The following is a 17,347-nucleotide window of genomic DNA, read 5'->3' as shown; positions in this document are numbered from 1 at the left end:
ATATACTCTATAGACATAATATTTTATTATATAGAGTAATATGTATCTATGACATACAAACACACAGCTTAATTTTAATTATGTTCTAACATCTATGTGCCAGTGATTGCATATAGAGATTCCCTTCCTGAATACTTGTTTGTTAAATGTGACATTTGAAGCATGATGTAAAAATCAGTATTAAGAAAATCTTAAAAAAAAAGAAAAGAAAAAAATTGGTGATGCTCACACATATCTATGAATTAACATACTAAAAACATCAAATTATATATTTTAAATGGACAAACTGTGTAATATGTTGATTCTATCTTGGCACAGATGTTTAAAATTTCCAACCAGAATTATAATACTTTTATGGCTTTTTTCCCCGCAGTGTTCTACCACTGAGCTACATTCCCAGCTTTCTGATTTGTTTTTATGACTTATCTCATGAGCATTTTTCCATATTATTTAATTTACATTTTCATGGTTACATAGTATTCTACTGCATAATTTGTACTAAACCAAGCCCCATTGGCTCCTAGTGTATCATTTTTTCAAAATGAATACACTAGAAGTATTATAACAAAAATGTTTGGGCCCATCCATGATTATTTCCCTCTATGCAAGCCTTTCCCCTCACTCGTCTTTCTGAAGTTTGCTAGTACCCATGCCAGCCCTGACAGCTCTGTAGCAAGTGCCTTATCCCCAGGTTATTCCATCACTTATTCACCACCTTAATGTGTACTGGTGAAGCCCAGTCCTCTTTTTGGGTCTTGGCTTTTCTAAGTTTTCAAGTAGTTCTCCCTGCATATCATATGTGTTTGAGCCACTCAATCAATTTCCTACATTTTTTATTTTCTGGTCGGTCTGAGGCTTGAACTCTGAGCCTGAGGAGATGTCTTTGAGCTCTTCAGCTCAAGGCTACCACAGTGCCTCTTCCGGTTTTCTGGTGGTTAATTTGAGATAAGAGCCTCACTGACTTTTGTGCCCAGCCTTTGAACCTCCTCGATCCTCAGATCTCAGCCTCCTGAGTAGCTAGGATTACAGGCGTCAGCCACCAGCACCCAGCTCTGCTACATTTTTATATGTACCATAATCCCAAACTCATCAAAATTCCTACCAAATAGGCTCACCCCAAACATATTCCCCTTGATGTAAGTATAACTCAGCTTTTTATTATTACTACTATTTTTGCCAGTGCTGGGCCTTAAACTCAGGGCCTGAGCACTGTCCATGGGCTTTCTTAAGGTTAGAGATCTACCACTTGAGCCATAACACCACTCCAGGCTTTTCTCTATGCACGTGGTACAAGGAATTGAATCCGGTTTTTGAACATGCTCGGCCAAACTCCCAACCCCTCGGCTTTTTATTATTTTGACGAAATACCTGAGTAAAACAATTTAAAAGAGGATAGAAACTATTTTGGCTCACAGTTGCAGAAGTTTCAGTCTATGGTTTGCTGGCTCCATTGCTGTTAGGCCTGTGGCAAGACAGAAACACCATGGAAAAAAGGACTTGGCAGGGGAAAGCTGATCTCCTTCTGGTAACCAGGAGGGAGAGGGAGAGAGAAAGAGGAGAGGGAAGGATGGGAAAGAAAGAGAATGTATCTATACCCACTTGATTTTGTCCCCCCCCCCCTTTTAAAATTCCATCTAGGCCTCTATAGGGTGATAAGACTCACATTAGCCTCTGTCCCAGTTCTCTCTTCCCCTGGCTCCTCATCCTCCTGGGCTGCTCCAAGTTTCTCATGACTCTCATTTCTCACTTTGTGCCAACCACTAGAAACTCAGTTCCCCTTTGCTCCCTCCACGACTATGCTGAAGGACTGTCCCCACTGACGGTGGAGGAAGGGTACCCAAGGCCTCTGTGGTGTCACCCTTCCAGCCAATCTGCTTCTCTCTCTCTGCCTGTCGATGCTTCAACAACCCATCTCCGCTCCCAAATGAACCCCACTTCCTTTTCCCTCCTAGCTGCCCCTCCTTCCCTGCCAATTTCTGCACCCCAATCCATGGATCCCACAGCAGATATAGCTCTCCTTTAAACCGCCCCTGCACCAATTTCTTCAGCCATGCCACCCTCTGGTGGCTAAGAGAAGTAATGTTCCTTAGCGCGGGCCTTTCTTTAATGGGATTCCTTTCTTGGACTGGACAGAAGCAATGCACTGAGCTCATGATTGAGACAGACGTCACTAGTGGGTAAAATAAAGCCCTGAGGCAGGCCACAGGCTGAGCTAAATCTAACTCGGGTAAAATGTGAACTCAAGCCCGAGTCCCAAAACTTGGAGCTGAGTAGAGCGCTAGTATGGCATGTTCCAGGCCATACTCCAACAACGGAGAGAATTTCACACACACACACTAACTGTGTCAGTGGCTGGGTGGGTTCCGCCACTCAAGCACCACTGAGGCCTTCACCTATGTAAAAGTCATGTGCCCGCTCAATACGCGCATGCGCAAGGCATGTGCAGGCTCCAGCCACTTCTGCAGGCCTTGAGGGCCCAGCAGGAGACGAGGGCCCTGAGGGGGGAGGGCACAAAGGAACCCACAGATGGGCGGGGAGAGGCTCAGGACACGGGGTCGGAAAGACAAGGAGTACAAAGGGACCCACAGAAGGGCGGGGAGAGGCTAGGAGCCCCAGGCCCAGGCCGGGACAGACGAACCTGAGGGAACCATCATGAGAGTGACGGCTCAGATGTGCCGCGCATGCGCGCTCGCGCAGAGGCTGCCGGGATGGAGAAGGGCGTGGCCACCGCAGTGGAGCCTCTCCCCACAAGGTGCTGGTTAGGAGGGTGGCTCCCTTTGATTTGTGGGATAAACGCGAAATGAGGACGCGGAGGGAGACCAGCACAGGCTTTGAAGTAATGAAGTCACTGGAACACAGGAGGTCGAGGCGGGGGTTCTGGGGGAGGAGCGGTCGAGAAGGTGAGTCTGCTTTCTTGAGAGCTGTAGAACTCGTGGCTCCACAAATGTAACCGAAGTTCCTCCAAACGCAATCATTTTAAAACAATTTACTATTTTTTTTTCCCTCCTCAAGGTCACCTAGGTTGAGGGTCAGAGGGGAATTTCGTAGGTTTCTTGAGGTCCGAGGTCAGAGATGGACCAAGGATATTTTCACCTTTTTCTGCTGAACCCAGCATCAAGAATGGAGCAGCACATGCCACCTGTTGAGGAGGAGGACTTGCAAAGCCATTTGGTGATGGATGTAGCTACAGAGAAGACGAAAAATTGTGAACATTGATGCCCTACCCCAGGAAACAAGCAGAGTGGTAGATGGAAAGACATCAAGAGAGGGAAAGATAGGACAAAAGTTAGGAAATAGTATGTGTTGGGGGGGAGGGAGGGAACCTTGAATTTGGAGCAAGAGGTAGGTTCATGTTGACAATGCCACATTGAGCAAGTCATTTAACCCAACTCGTTCAATCCATCTCCTTATCTGTAAAGTGGACATACCTCTATTTTGTAGCATGCCAGGTGCTTTATTGCCTGTGCACACTGCACAGCCGACTTTTAAGAGAGGTGAGAGGTTGTCATGGGACAGTGGAAACAGTGGCCACTTTCAAATACTGAAGGACATTCATGTGATAGAGGATGCTACACAAAGAGCTCTGCGTTCCAGTTGAAGGACCAAGGATAAAAGGAAGGGAGTAAGGGGGGAAGGGCTGCTCCACAGAAATAAAGATTTAATAATGAGAACAATTCTGAAGTTGCTTTAGGAGATGGTGATTTCTTCCTTGCTGGGGCACCAGAGCCCAACCTGATTGATCTGTTGCATTGAGAAGAGATGAAGGTATCCCCACCAATGAAATTGATCAGTTTCCCTTGACTAAGAACCATCTACCAAGTGACACCCCTCCACCCCCAAGTGAGATTTCTGTTACTCTTAGAATTTCTAGTTGGTTCAAATGGAATTCAGTGGGCATAGGATGGGGATATTAAATCTCTGGTAATGCTCAGGACATCTTTAATAATGAAACATGATTGTGCCTAAAATGCCTATAGCAACCCTGCAGATAAACACCTAGACTAGATGATCTGTGAATTCAAATCATTAATGTCCAAACCTGTTCCTTTTTTCCTTCCTTTTTTTTTTGGTTGGTCATGGGTCTTGAACTCTGGGCCTGGGTGTTGTCTCTGAACTCTTCAGCTCAAGGTTACTGCCCTACTCCTTGAACTACAGTGCCACTTCTGCTCAAGGCTTGTGCTCTACCACTTAAGCCAAAGTACCACTTCCTGTTTTTTTTCTGAGTAGTTTCTTTGAGAGGAGAGTCTCCCAGACTTTCCTGCCTGGGATGTCTTCAAACTGCAATCTTCAGATCTCAACATCTTACATGGTGTGAACCACCCTGTAATCAAACCTTTCTTTATCTGCCTAGCTGAAAAAGTATTCAATTTCTAAAAAAGAAAAAAAAAGAGAGAGAAAACCAGCAATCACAGCATCTGATATTATGATCCAAACAGTAAGATTATATGATTTTATGAGAGCCCTACAAGCACATGATGATCATGTAAAGATTGTAATAAACCATCCATTATACTACTATAGAAAATGGGGCAATTACACTTCATGGAGACACTACATTAGCTATGCAGTTAACATGCCTGACCCTACTGACTTGCAGGTTGGTGGCATAGCCCTTGCCTAGCATGCAGAAGCCCTAGGGCACCTGCTGATAACAGAAAATATTCTTTAGAGAAAACCAGGCAGTGGTGTTTTCTCTCCCCTCCCCACCATCAGCACTCAGGTTTTCTTTATTAATGCATGTCACGGTCGCTTTTGTTCTAGCATGTGAAAGATAAATCTTAACATTTTCAGAAATACACATTTGGGCACCAAAGACATTCCTAGAACCCCTCAGGATTTATCAACTAAAATGTAGACAACTACTACTTCTTTTTTTCATATATTTTTATTGTGATTAATAGAACGGTTACATTATATTCGCCAGATAGAAGGTGCATTACTTCACATATATTGATACCCTTTCTCATGTCTTGGTCCCCATTTCCCTCCCCCTACCCCCACCCCTCATCTTGTTTCCCCCTTTTCCTATCCAATTTCAAATAACCAAATACAAATATACCCAATATATCAGATAACAAAGTGAGATACTGTAACAATATGAGATAACCAAGGGACAGCAAAAGAGATGAGAGATAACAGTACATTAAGGACAACAATCATTCATTATATGGCTTTTGTTTCAATATCCTGGAGGTCCTTTCAATTAGCTTCACATTATATGGCCTTATGTATCAAGGTTTTGCTCTATTGCAAATCTCTGCTAGGAGAGCCCAAGGTTTCTACTGATTATGATAAATAAGGGAAACCATTGAGCCTATGTTCCTTTGAGTCTGGCTTACTTCACTTACTATGATTTTTTCTAAGTCTTTCCATTTCCTAACAAATGGGGCAATGTCATTCTTTCTGACAGCAGCATAGAATTCCATTGTGTACAAACACCACATCTTGTTGATCTACTCATCAACTGAGGGACATCTGGGTTGGTTCCATATCTTTGCTATGGTAAATAGTGCTGCAATGAACATTGTTGTGCTAGTGGCTTTAGAATGTCCTTGTTTCTGGACAATTGGGTAAATGCCAAGTAGTGGAATTGCTGCGTCATAGGGCAGCTCTATGTTTAGTCTTTTGAGAAACTGCCATACTGCTTTCCATAGTGGTTGAACAAGTTTGCACTCCCACCAACAGTGTAGTAGTGATCCCTCCTGGCCACATCCCCTCCAGCATCTGTTGTTATTAGTTTTCTTGATCCTCGACATTCTAACTGGAGTGAGGTGGAATCTTAGAGTTGTTTTGATTTGCATTTCTTTTATGACCAGAGATGTTGAGCATTTCTTCATGCGTCTATAGGCCATTTTTATTTCTTCTTCAGAGAAGACTCTCTTTAAGTCTTTGGCCCATCTTTGAATGGGATGGTTGTTACTTTGGAGATTAGTTTTGGAGTGATTCAATTTTTTGAGCTGATGATATATTTTTGATATGAGGCCTTTGTCCGTTGTTTGGTTGGTGAAGATCTTCTCCCAGTCTGTAGGCTTCCTAATTAGTTTACTAGCTATGTCCTTTGCCATACAAAAGCTCTGCAGTTTAATGCAGTCCCACTTATTCAGCCTTTCTCTGAGTTGTTGTGATTCTTGATCCTTATTAAGAAAGTTTCTACCTGTGCCAAGGAGGCCTAGTGTATTTCCTATTCCTCTTTGTAAAGTTTTCAGTGTGTCAGCTTTTACCTCGAGGTCTTTGATCCATTTGGAGTTAATTCTAGTGCAGGGTGACAAAGAAGGATCCAACTTTAGTTTTCTGCAGGTGCTTAACCAGTTCTGTCAGCACAACTTGTTGAAGAGGCTGTCTTTCTTCCATTCTATTTTTTTGGCTCCCTTGTCAAAGATTAGGTGGCCATAGGTCTGTGGTTTCCATTGGTCTTCAGGCCTGTTCTTGTGCCAGTACCAAGCTGTTTTGATAATTATTGCTCTGTAATAGAGTCTAAAGTTTGGTATTGAAATTCCTCCTGTGCTGTTCTTTCTGTTAAGAAGTGTTTTAGCTATACAGGGTCTTTTATTATTCCATATGAAATTTTGGATTGCCTCTTCTATTTCTTTAAAGAATGACATTGGGATATTGATGGGTATTGCAGACAAATACTACTTCTTAAAAGATACAACCAAGCTTCAAGATGAAGGCCCTTGGCTGCCATTATAGGGATAAGTATGAAGAAGACAAAAAGTTGCATGAGAAGTGATGAATGCCTCAAAGACATCTCATCAACATATTGCCTTTCTTAGGAATCTTCTGAAAGAAGAATTCAGAAAAGAGTGAGAAAACATGGATCTTGAGAAGCAGAGAATGAGAAGAGAATCATAACAAGAGAGAACACCTCCCCAGAGGTTTCTAAGAGAGCCTCCGAAGACATGACTAGATATAGTGACTGCTTAATAACTGTGTAACCAGTCAGCTGAGGGCTGATAGGGGATTCAACCAGGAGGCTCGGGAATCATTTCATCACTCAAGGCCACATTTATCTTCTAGTATCTTCTGTAGCCTGTGAGCATCTTGAGATGAGAAGCATCCCTTATACAGTCTCTGATTCCTGAGTAGTTGGGACTCGTGATAATCTCAGTGGGGTTTTTTTTATTGTAATTAATAGAAGGGTTACATGATATTTGCCAGATAAATGGTGCCTCAATTCCCACACATTGATACCCCTTCACATGTCATGATCCCCATTTCCCTCCCCCCTCTCGCACCCCTCATCTTGCTTTCCCCCGTTCCCTAACCAATTTCAGATAACCAAATACAAATATATGTGATATATCAGGTAACAAAGTGAGATAGTGTAACAATATGAGATAACCAAGGGACAGTAGAAGTGATGAGAGATAACATAGTACCTTAAGGACAACAATCATTAATTATATGGCTTATGTTTACATCATATTTTTTTTTCTTTTTTTATTGTAATTAGTAAAAGGGTTACATGATATTTGCCAGATAGAAGGTGCATTAATTCACATACATTGATACCCTTTCACATGTGTTTATATCATATTTTAAATGACTAGTTTAACAAACAATTGTTCAAGGAGGGAATCTCTAATTACATTCTCTGGGACTTAGTCTTTAGAACTTAATCAAAATTAGGCTAATGGTTTGTATGTCATAGAAACATATCAGTTTATGAAATAAAACATTATAATTATAGAGTCATAGTTTTTTTGTCTATATAGTTATGTTTGTATTTCCATTACCATGTCCATTGCTTTGGGTATGCAGTTATTGAGTCCTCGCTCTTGTACACTTTGGATTTAATAACCGCATATTAAGGATACCATGGGCCTTTTGTTCCTTAGGTCTTGACTTGTCTCAGCATGATTCACTCTAGATTCATCCACTTCCCTGCGAATGCCATTATTTTATCTTGTCTGTTGGCTATGTAGAATTCCATTGTGTATACATACCACATTTTCTGTATCCATTCATCTGCAGTAAGGCATCTGGGTTGTTTCCATCGCCTGGCTATTGTGAATAGTGCAGAGATGAACATAGCTGAGCAGGTGTCTTTATAATATCATGGGTCGTGCTGTTCAGGATAGATGCCCAGAAGTGGTATGGCGGGATCATAGGGAAGGTCTATTTTCAGTTAAGGAACCTCCACACTGCTTTCCAGAGTGGCTGAACTAGTTTACAATACCACCAGCAGTGTAGTAGGGTTCCTTTTTCTCCACAACCCCGCCAGCAACTGTCATTGTCTGAGTTCAAAATCTTGGCCATTCTTGTTGGGGTAAGGTGGTATCTTAGGGTTGTTTTTATTTGCATTTCCTTTATGACCATAGATGATGAACATTTTCTCATATCCTTTTCTGCCATTTTAATCTCTTCTTCTGATAAGTCTCTCTTTAGTTCCCTTGCCCATTTAGTGAATGGTTTATTGGGTTTTGGGGGGATTAGTTTCTTGAGTTCCCTGTAGATACTGGATATTAAGCATTTGTCAGATGTATTGTTGGTGAATATCTTTTCCCAGTTGATTGGCTGTCTCTCTCTCTACTTTTGCAACTATGTTTTTATCTGTACAGAAACTTTTTATTTTTAGGTAGTCCCATTTATCGAGTCTCTCTCCAATCTGTTGTGACCCTGGGATTCTGTTCAGGAATCTTTTGCCTGTGCCTATGAGTTCCAGTGTCTCTCCTACTCTGTCATGTAGCAGTTTCGCGGTTTCCGGTCTGACATTGAGGTCTTTGATCCACTTTGAGTTAATGCTTGTGCATGGCAAAAGGCTAGGGTTGCCTCAGACCGACTCAGCGGGAGTGTGGGGAGACCAAGTCTGGATTCACAGGTCAGGAATGGATTCGGTGATGACAGACAGACACAAACGCAAGGGAGGTTTGAAATCTGCTGCGAAGCTTTACTTGTTGAATGTGAGATTATATACAGTCAAAGCAGGAGCATTTTCTTTCAGTTGGCATAAGTTCAAAAGATTACAATCATGTTTAAGAATGGTTACAGGGTACATTTTTCTAAGTAGAAAAAAAACTTCTCCCTCCCTTCTAAGGAGCTATGGTTAATATGTGAGACATTGTGGTTAGGCGTCATCCGCCTTGGCATTAATCAATATTAGTTTTGTTCACCATCTGTTCCATTCTAGTTCTTCCTATGATTCTGTTTCTGAGTCAGTAACTGTTACCCTGTGCCAGGAATTGTAAAACCTTAAACCTAAGAGTCCATTGTTGCTGTTCAGTTAGAGCACACCACGGTGCTCTAGCCCTTCTAATCCTTTCCCATATGATTCATTATGTACTTGCAACATTTAATGCAGAGACATTAAAGGCATATTCAGGCAAACTAACATTTATTACTAATTCAAAGATCATATTTTCTGTTTTAGTTTCTAATTCTGTCTTATTATTAATAGAATGCATTGAGGTCATCAAGGCTGCTATGGGTGTGTCTTGCACCAGAGTAGCCGGGCATGCACTTTTAGTTCCTGGAGCATCTAGTCACTCAATTGTTTAGGCCAGTAGCTGGCCCAGAATATTACTGCCATACCATCAACTATCAGAAATGAAAAGAGTGTTAAAAGAATCCCAGCACCCAGCATTATGAGAATTCCACACATATGTCCCGATCTCTGCCAGGGACCTCCAGGAGGCCTGATCACCTTTGGTGCGAACCTCAGGACTGGCAGCCATTCAAGATCTTTCCGCTCCATGCTGCACAGACTCCACTGGAGTGGGTGTAGCATAGGGTCAATTTTTAGTTTTCTGCATGTGGCTGCCCAGTTTTGCCAGCACCAATAATTAAATAGGCTGTGTTTGTTCCACTGTATGTCTTTGGCTCCTTTGTCAAATACAAATTGATTGTAGGTATGTGGTTCTATTTCTGGGTCTTCTATTCTGTTCCACTGATCTTCTGGTCTGTTTTTGTCTAAGCAAGTACTTTTACCACTAATCCACACTCCCAGCTCCTTAGCATATTTTCCTACATTCCTTTTTATTCTCAATATTCTTTTCTAATGCTTTCATCCATTTCTTTAAGACTTTATAATTGCATAGAGGATGGAATCTACCTATCTATCTCTATTTTTATGAGGAACTCCATACTGATTTCTATTGTGCTTATGTTGTTTGTATTCTTGATTGAAGTCAGATGAAATCTTAATGCCTTGATTTGTATTTCCTTAATGGCAAGGGATTTGGGGCATTTCTCTATGTTTGTACTTATGTAGTACTGAGGAATCGAACCCAGGGTTTCATGCCTGCTGGTCAAAACTTTACCATTAAGCCATATTCCAAGTCCTATGGTATTTTTATATGGAAATCATAACTGAATCATTTCTACTGCATTTTAAAAGTTGTATTTCATTTATTTGGCATTTATTTTCTTATTTCAATTTATTCAGGCATGCATATGGGATATAATGTTAACTTATAACTATTTGCTCCTTCCTAGTTCTTTTTATTATTTTGGGTAGGGCTTACTTTATGTCTGGTCCAGCTAGACTTTGTGTAATCTTTATGCTTCCTTGTATTTCATATTGCTGGGTATGATAGCTGTATGCCACTGATCCCAGCCATTGTGTTTCTCTTATAACTAGGAAAACTGGTGTGTAAAACTTTATCCAATTAGTTGAGATAGAGTTTCATGAACTTTTTTTTTTTCCAATGTGGGGCTTGAAATCAGAGCCTGGGCACGTTTCCTGAGCTCTTTTACTCAAGTCTAATGCTCTAACATTTTGCAGCATAGTTCCACATTTTATAGTGGTTAATTGGAGATAAGAGTCTCATGGACTTTCCTGCCTGGACTGAATTTAAACTATGATCCTCAGATCTCAGTCTCCTGAGTAGCAAGGATTATAGGCATGAGCCACCTGCACTCACCTTTCATGAATTTTTTTTGCCAGTTGCAGGGCTTGAATTCAGGACCTGATCACTGTCCTTGGGCTTTCTCAAGGCTAGAGCTCTACCACTTGAACCACAGTACCATTTCCAGCCTTTTCTATGTTTGTGGTACCAAACAAGGAATCAAGCTTGGGTCTTTGTGCATGCGAGGCAAGCACTCTACCACTAGGCTAAACTCCAAGCCCCAAATTTTATTATTCTCAATGAATTTTCTTTTTTTCCAGTCCTGAGCTTGAGCTCAGAGCCTGAGCACTGTCCTTGGGCTTTCTCAAGGCTAGCACTTTACCACTTGAGCCACAGCACCACTTCTAGCTTTTTTCTATGTATGTGGTACGGAGGAATCAAACCCAGGTCTCCATGTATGTGAGACAAGCACTCTACCACTAGATCAAACTTTTGGCCCCTGAATTTTATTAAATACCTTGATTCTGTTGATCTTGTGGGGGATTTTCCTGTTATGTGTCATGTTCCCTGTTGGGAATTTGTTCTAGTACCAATTCTTGTTTTAAGCTAGCATATGTATTAGCTTAATAAAGCCTTTTTTTCTGAGCTCTCTTAGTCTCAAAAGTTTGGGTTAGGGCCAGGAGTTTGGCTTAGTGGTAGAGTGCCTGCCTAGCATGGACAAAGACCTGGGTTCGATTCCTTGGTACCACATATACATAGAAAAAGCCAGAAATGGTGTTGAGGCTCAAGTGGTACAGCTCTAGCCTTGAGAAAGCCCAAGGAGAGTGCTCAGGCCCTGAGTTCAAGGCCCAGGACTGGCAAAAAAAAAGTTTGGGTTAACAGAAAGAGTCCATCCATTAGATGCAGAGGAGAAAAAAAATTGGCAAGATAGTTATGTGCTGAAATTATTATCCTAGGGTATTTGGCTTTGACACATCCTCCCCACTTTTGGCCTCCAGTTTTTAAGAAGTGTGTGTCTTTAATTCTCTGTAGTCTGGAGCAAGGTACAGTCTATATTCTGTTCCTCAGTGACATCAAGCTGGTATCTTCTGTTTGGAGTTACCATGGAAATGAAGTTCATATTCTCATATTAGCTGGTTGATAGCTATCAGGTAAAGACCATGGGGTGAGCATCTGAGAAAAGGTAGTCTTCCTACTATGTCAGTTGTACTTGTCTTCTCATCTTTACTAAAAGAATGACTTTTTAAAGAGAGGTCTTGTAGGATGGTGCACTGTGGAGGGAGGGCTGATGAGAGAGGATGAGGAGGGAGGGCTAGAGGAGGGGATGTGAAGGAGAGAGGGCTGGCTTGGATTTTTAGGGGTCAGCTAAGTGAAATGTGTGTGTGTGTGTGTGTGTGTGTGTGTGTGTGTGTGTGTGTGTGTGTGTTGATACTGGGGCTTAGACTCAGGGTCTAGGCATTGTCCCATAGCTTTTTTCTTTTTTTTCTTTTTTTGTTCAAGGATGTGTGAGCCACAACTCTACTTCTGACTTTTTGAGGCCCTATAATAGGAGATTAAAGTCCTGTAAACTTTCCTGCCTGGCCTGGCTTTGAACACCCATCTTCAGATCTCAGCTTCTGAGTAGTTGGGATTTCTGCAGACACTGAGTAGAGGATTTTACTGGGACCTCCCAGGGCCCACATACTCTGAGTGTGAGAACAAGTAGGGCCAAGTAGTGCTACCCTGCTGCTAGCCAGGAATTGGATGGTTTATCTTAACAAGCTTGGATTGGGAGAATTAGAAATTAAAAATAGTGAAAACAAAACAAAACCCCCCAGAAAAGCTCTTACCCTGAAAGGGAACAAGAGAATCGACTGCTGTCTAGATCTGGAATAGAGTTAGATCCTCCTTTATATCTAGTTCTATGTAAGTTGAAAGATGTAAGACAGTTAGTCATTTTGCCTAATCATTTTCTGCTCCCCTACCTGCCCCATCCCCCCTCTTTTGAACCACAGCCATGGCAGGGCTGAATATAGATCTTCTGCTCTGTTTTGCCTCTTCTTGTTCATATCTGTGGGGGCCCCAGGTGTTAGACTGAGAGCTTTGAGCTGTGGCTGGATGGGATAAAATATACAAGTATCTGCTCTAGGTCTAAAAGTCTTGCCTGAATCCATTTATCCATCCATCCATCCATCCATCTATCTTAATAAGGAATATTTTTCTATTTTTTTTTGCCAGTCTTGGGTCTTGAACTGAGGGCCTGGGCACTGTCCTTGAACTTTCTCAAGGCTAGCACTCTACCATTTGAGCCATAGCACTGCTTCTGACTTTTCCTGTGTATATGGTACCGAGGAATCAAATCCAGGGCTTTGTGCATGCTAGGCAAACAATCTACCACTAGGCCATACTCCTGGCCCTTTATTTGTTATTTTTCTCTTATCAAGTACATTTCTGGTGGCCTCAGGGTAGACACATTATTATTATCATTATCATTATTTAATTTGACCATGTATTTGGCAAATTTTTTGAGGGGCTAGTACTAGGGTTTAACTGAGGGCCTCAAACTCTTGTATAGCTTTTTTTAAATTCAAGGCTGGTGCTTTTTCTTTCTTTTTTTTTTTTTTTTTTTTTGTTGGTCCAGGAAGCTTGGATTCTGGGCCTGGGAGCTGTCCCTGAGCTCTTCAGCTCAAGGCTATTACCCTACCCCTGGGCCTGGGCATTATCCCTGACCTCTTCAGCTCAAGGTTACCACCCTACCCCTTAAGCCTTAGCTCCACTTCTGGTTTTCTAGAAGTTAGTTGGAGATAAGAATCTCATGGTCTTTAGTGTCCCAGCTGGCTTTGAACCTCAATCCTCAGATCTCAGCCTCCTGAGTAGTTAGGATTACAAGCGTGAGCCACCACACCCAGATTAAGGGTGCTGCTTTATTATTTGAGCCATACGTCCAACTTTCAGCTTTTTTTCTCTGATTAATGGGAGTCTCATGCGTTTGCCTATGTTGGCTTGCTTTGAACCAAGATCCTCAGAACTCCTAAGTAGCTAGATTTAAAGATGTGACCCACCAGACCTTGGCTGGGCAATGTCTTTTTGTTTCCTGATGACTTCTAATTTTCTTGCATAATATATGTCCACTGTGTGAAATATTGAGGAGCATACCACTTTCTCTCTAATGCTTTTGATTTATATTATACAATGTTTCCAGACAGAAAAGTCTTAAAGTATCTTGATATAAAATTAGCTTAAAACTGGTTTTATTTAACTTTGTAATTCCTCTATAGCAATTGGATTATCTATAAAGTGTCTTTTACTGTGGCTAAACTTAATATTTTCTGAAGATTCCAAAAGTTTTATTTTTCCATTTCTAGAACTAAAATATGAAAGCAAATGCAGATATGTGTTCCATAGGATGATAAAAATCTAAAGAAGGACCAGGAGTGTGACCTAGTGGTAGAGTGCTTACCTAGCATGCACGAAGACCTATGTTTGATTCCTTTGTACCACATACATAGAAAAAGCCAGAAATGGGTCTGTTGCTTAAGTGGTAGAGCTCTAGCCTTGAAAAATCCCAAGGACAGTGCTCAGGCCCTGAGTTCAAGTCCCAGGACTGGCAAAAACCAAAGCAAAACACATTGAGTATAAAATTATATTGTGCTTTTCCTTTCTTAAGATACTTTGACTTTGACTTGCATGATGATAGCATGTACAGGTCTGTCTGGACTTTGTTGTCCTATCAGTTGCTACGCAACAGGCATAATAAGTCATAGGATTCTAATGTGCTAAATTTTGAGCAAAACTATCAGGCTTTTTTTAAAATGAAATCAGGACTATAGCTATACTTTAAAAAAATGTAAACTACATGAAAACGTTATTTAACGTGTTCACAAATTAAAGACTTCTGGATGGGCCTCTGGAACATATCTCCTGTGACAGGTGAGAGATCACTGTATATTCCATTAAAGAAGTTCTTGAAGTATCCATAAGCACGTGATGCCTTGTTCGGGCCCAAGAAGGTTGTTGAGTTGTCTGTATCTAAGGGGTTTATTCAGTATCTGCCAGTTTTCTACCTTAAATCACCTGGAGTGCACAGTCTTACCTCTTTAATAGTCTACATACTTTTTGGAGTTGGAATTCCCTATTGGGCTCCTGGTGGAAAGCAGCAGCTACATAGAGACGACTTTGTTTAGGTTAAATTCAGTCTTACCATTATTATTATTGTTGGTGTTATTTTGTATATGTATGTGTCTTTTTAGCTTTTTACTTTTTTCTTTTTCCCAGTGCTGAGGACTAAACTCAGGGCCCTTCTCATGTTCTTCTACTGAGCTAAATCTTGATCATTTATAATCTAATAAAATGTCTTTAAAAATGAATTCATGGCCGGGAGTTTGGTCTAGTGGTAGAGTGCTTGCCTAGCATGCACGAAGACCTGGGTTCAATTCCTCGGTACAACATACATAGAAAAAAGCCGGAAATGGTGTTGAGGCTCAAGTGGTAGAGCCTCTAGCCTTGAGAAAGTCCAAGGATAATGCTCAGGCCCTGAGCTCAAGCCCAACTGGCAAAAAAAAAATGAAGTCATAAGTCAGTTCAGTGTCTCATGGTTGTAATCCTAGCTACTCGGGAGGCTGAGATCTTAGGATCCCGGTTCAAAGCCAACGCCCCGGGCACTAAAGACTTTGAGACTCCAATTAACCACTAGAAAATGGGAAGTGGGGCTTAGCTTGAGAGTAGGCTTGTAGCATTGAGCTAACGAGGTCAGGGACAATGCCCAGGACCAGAGTCCAAGCCACCTGACCAACGGAAAAACAAAATGAATTCATAGGGTCCAGAAGTTTGGTCCAGTGGCAGAGTGCTTGCCTAGCATGCACAAAGGCCTGGGTTTGATTCCTCAGTGCCACATACATAGAAAAGCTGGAAGTGGTGCTGTGGCTCAAGTGGCAGAATGCAAGCCTTGAGGAAAAAGCCCAAGGACAGTGCCCAGGTGCTGAGTTCAAGCTCCAGGACTGGCAAAAAAAAATAATGCATACGAAAGAAAAAAAGTCATTCTAATAACCTAACTGTTCACATTTTTTTTGAGGGCTGCAACCTAGGAGATTACCCATGCTTCCTAAGTATTCTGTTGCTGAGTACTACTCTTAGTTCATACCAAATCTTACCATAATTTGGGCCACACTTGACCTACTCACTGTTTCTTCCTTACAGAAGACCCACAAGGAAGTAGTCCATGGTATTAGGATATTTGCTCTAGTGTTTTCTTTTGTTTTTCTTCATAAACCTTCTCTTCATTTCTAACTTACCCTATGTTTCATTACCAAAGTGATTCTAGACTAACCTGCATGATACACAAAATAAGAAGAGGATACTCTTGAATTCTATATTTACCTTTGTTCCTTCTTCTGCTTTCCTTCACACACATACCCCAGACGTGCACCTGAGACTGTTTCAGAAAGTCTTTTTCATTTCCAACATATTGTCTTGTGAATATTGCTATTGCATTGGTTCATCCTTTGGCCTATATCTCATCATCGTGTTTTTCCCCTTCCCTTCCTTGATTCATTTTTTTTTACTTTTCTGTCCTGAAATCCTACAGTATTAAGAGTCTCATTGCCTTCCAAAATGTTTGACTGCTTTTTTGTGCGTTTTTAACTTCATAGCAGAGTTATAAATGGTTCTACAGATACTTCAATAAACTCCCAGAATAAGAACAAATGTAAGTTGACTTGACTAATATAAGTTGTAAAAGGCATTGGGAGCTGATAACAGATTTCCTTAAAGACCACTAGTTTCTGTGGGTAAGTGATAGAATACTAGCCCTGAGGAAAAAGTTCAAGGACAGCCCCCAGGCTCTGAGTTCAAAACTCAAGAGTGTGACTAACAAAACAACAACAACAATGACATCCACAAAAGTAGCACACAGTTATTTATCTCACAGCTCTAGGAGACAGATTTTCTATCAAAGGTTGGGCAGTGCAGGTTGTATCTGTAGCATCCCTCTCTTTTCCAAGTTAGGTGAATAAATGAAAACTCAGTTAGAAGACAGACTTTGTGCTATTTCACTGAGCCATGATAAAAAAACTCTTAGAATGCTATTATATATTCAAATGTGTAGTATAACTTTTCTATGATTGTAGTAGATCACAAGCAAAATAGGTCATGTATGAACAATCAAGGAAAGTCTTATATTAGGGCTGTAAGGCAGAATCTTTCTTTCCTCCTTTTTCTTTATGCATTTTTTGGCAATTCTGTGACCTATAGATTCATCCTCTAGGTCTCTGCCTTTATTTATTTAGTGCAGGTCCTGGAGTTTTAACTCAAGTCTCCAGCATCAACTCTGAGTTGTATTGTCCATGGCTGCTGCTATACCCCTTGAGCTACAGTCAACTTCTAGATTTTTCTGAATAGTTTGTATGAGACATTCTAATCTGGGTAGCTTCAAATTGCTATCCTCTGGTCTCTGTCTCTGAGTAAATCAGATTTGAGACAGTGGCATGCCCATCCATCCTAGATTATGATGAAAGCACAAACAGGGATATCACTGACTAAAGCCAGCATAGACAAAGGCATGACTCTAATTTGAGCACTTAGCT

At 41.2% G+C, this 17,347-nt stretch overlaps 1 protein-coding gene across 1 annotated transcript in view; it reads left to right on the top strand.

Moving 5' to 3' along the window:
• Positions 1-2,716: 2,716 nt before the first annotated feature.
• The window catches only part of LOC150056984 (phosphatidylinositol 3,4,5-trisphosphate 3-phosphatase TPTE2-like), a 105,115-nt gene continuing 90,484 nt past the window's right edge, over positions 2,717-17,347 (top strand). Inside the window, exons 1-2 of the mRNA XM_090341794.1 lie at positions 2,717-2,900; positions 16,415-16,470. The gene's annotated coding sequence lies outside the window, so the exon portion shown is untranslated. The remainder of the gene's footprint in view (positions 2,901-16,414; positions 16,471-17,347) is intronic.

This window comes from Megascapheus bottae, chromosome 11, assembly GCF_031878675.1.
Source record: "Megascapheus bottae isolate mThoBot1 chromosome 11, mThoBot2.hap1, whole genome shotgun sequence".
Lineage (NCBI taxonomy): Eukaryota > Metazoa > Chordata > Mammalia > Rodentia > Geomyidae > Megascapheus > Megascapheus bottae.
This window is presented reverse-complemented; position numbering and strand designations above follow the sequence as displayed.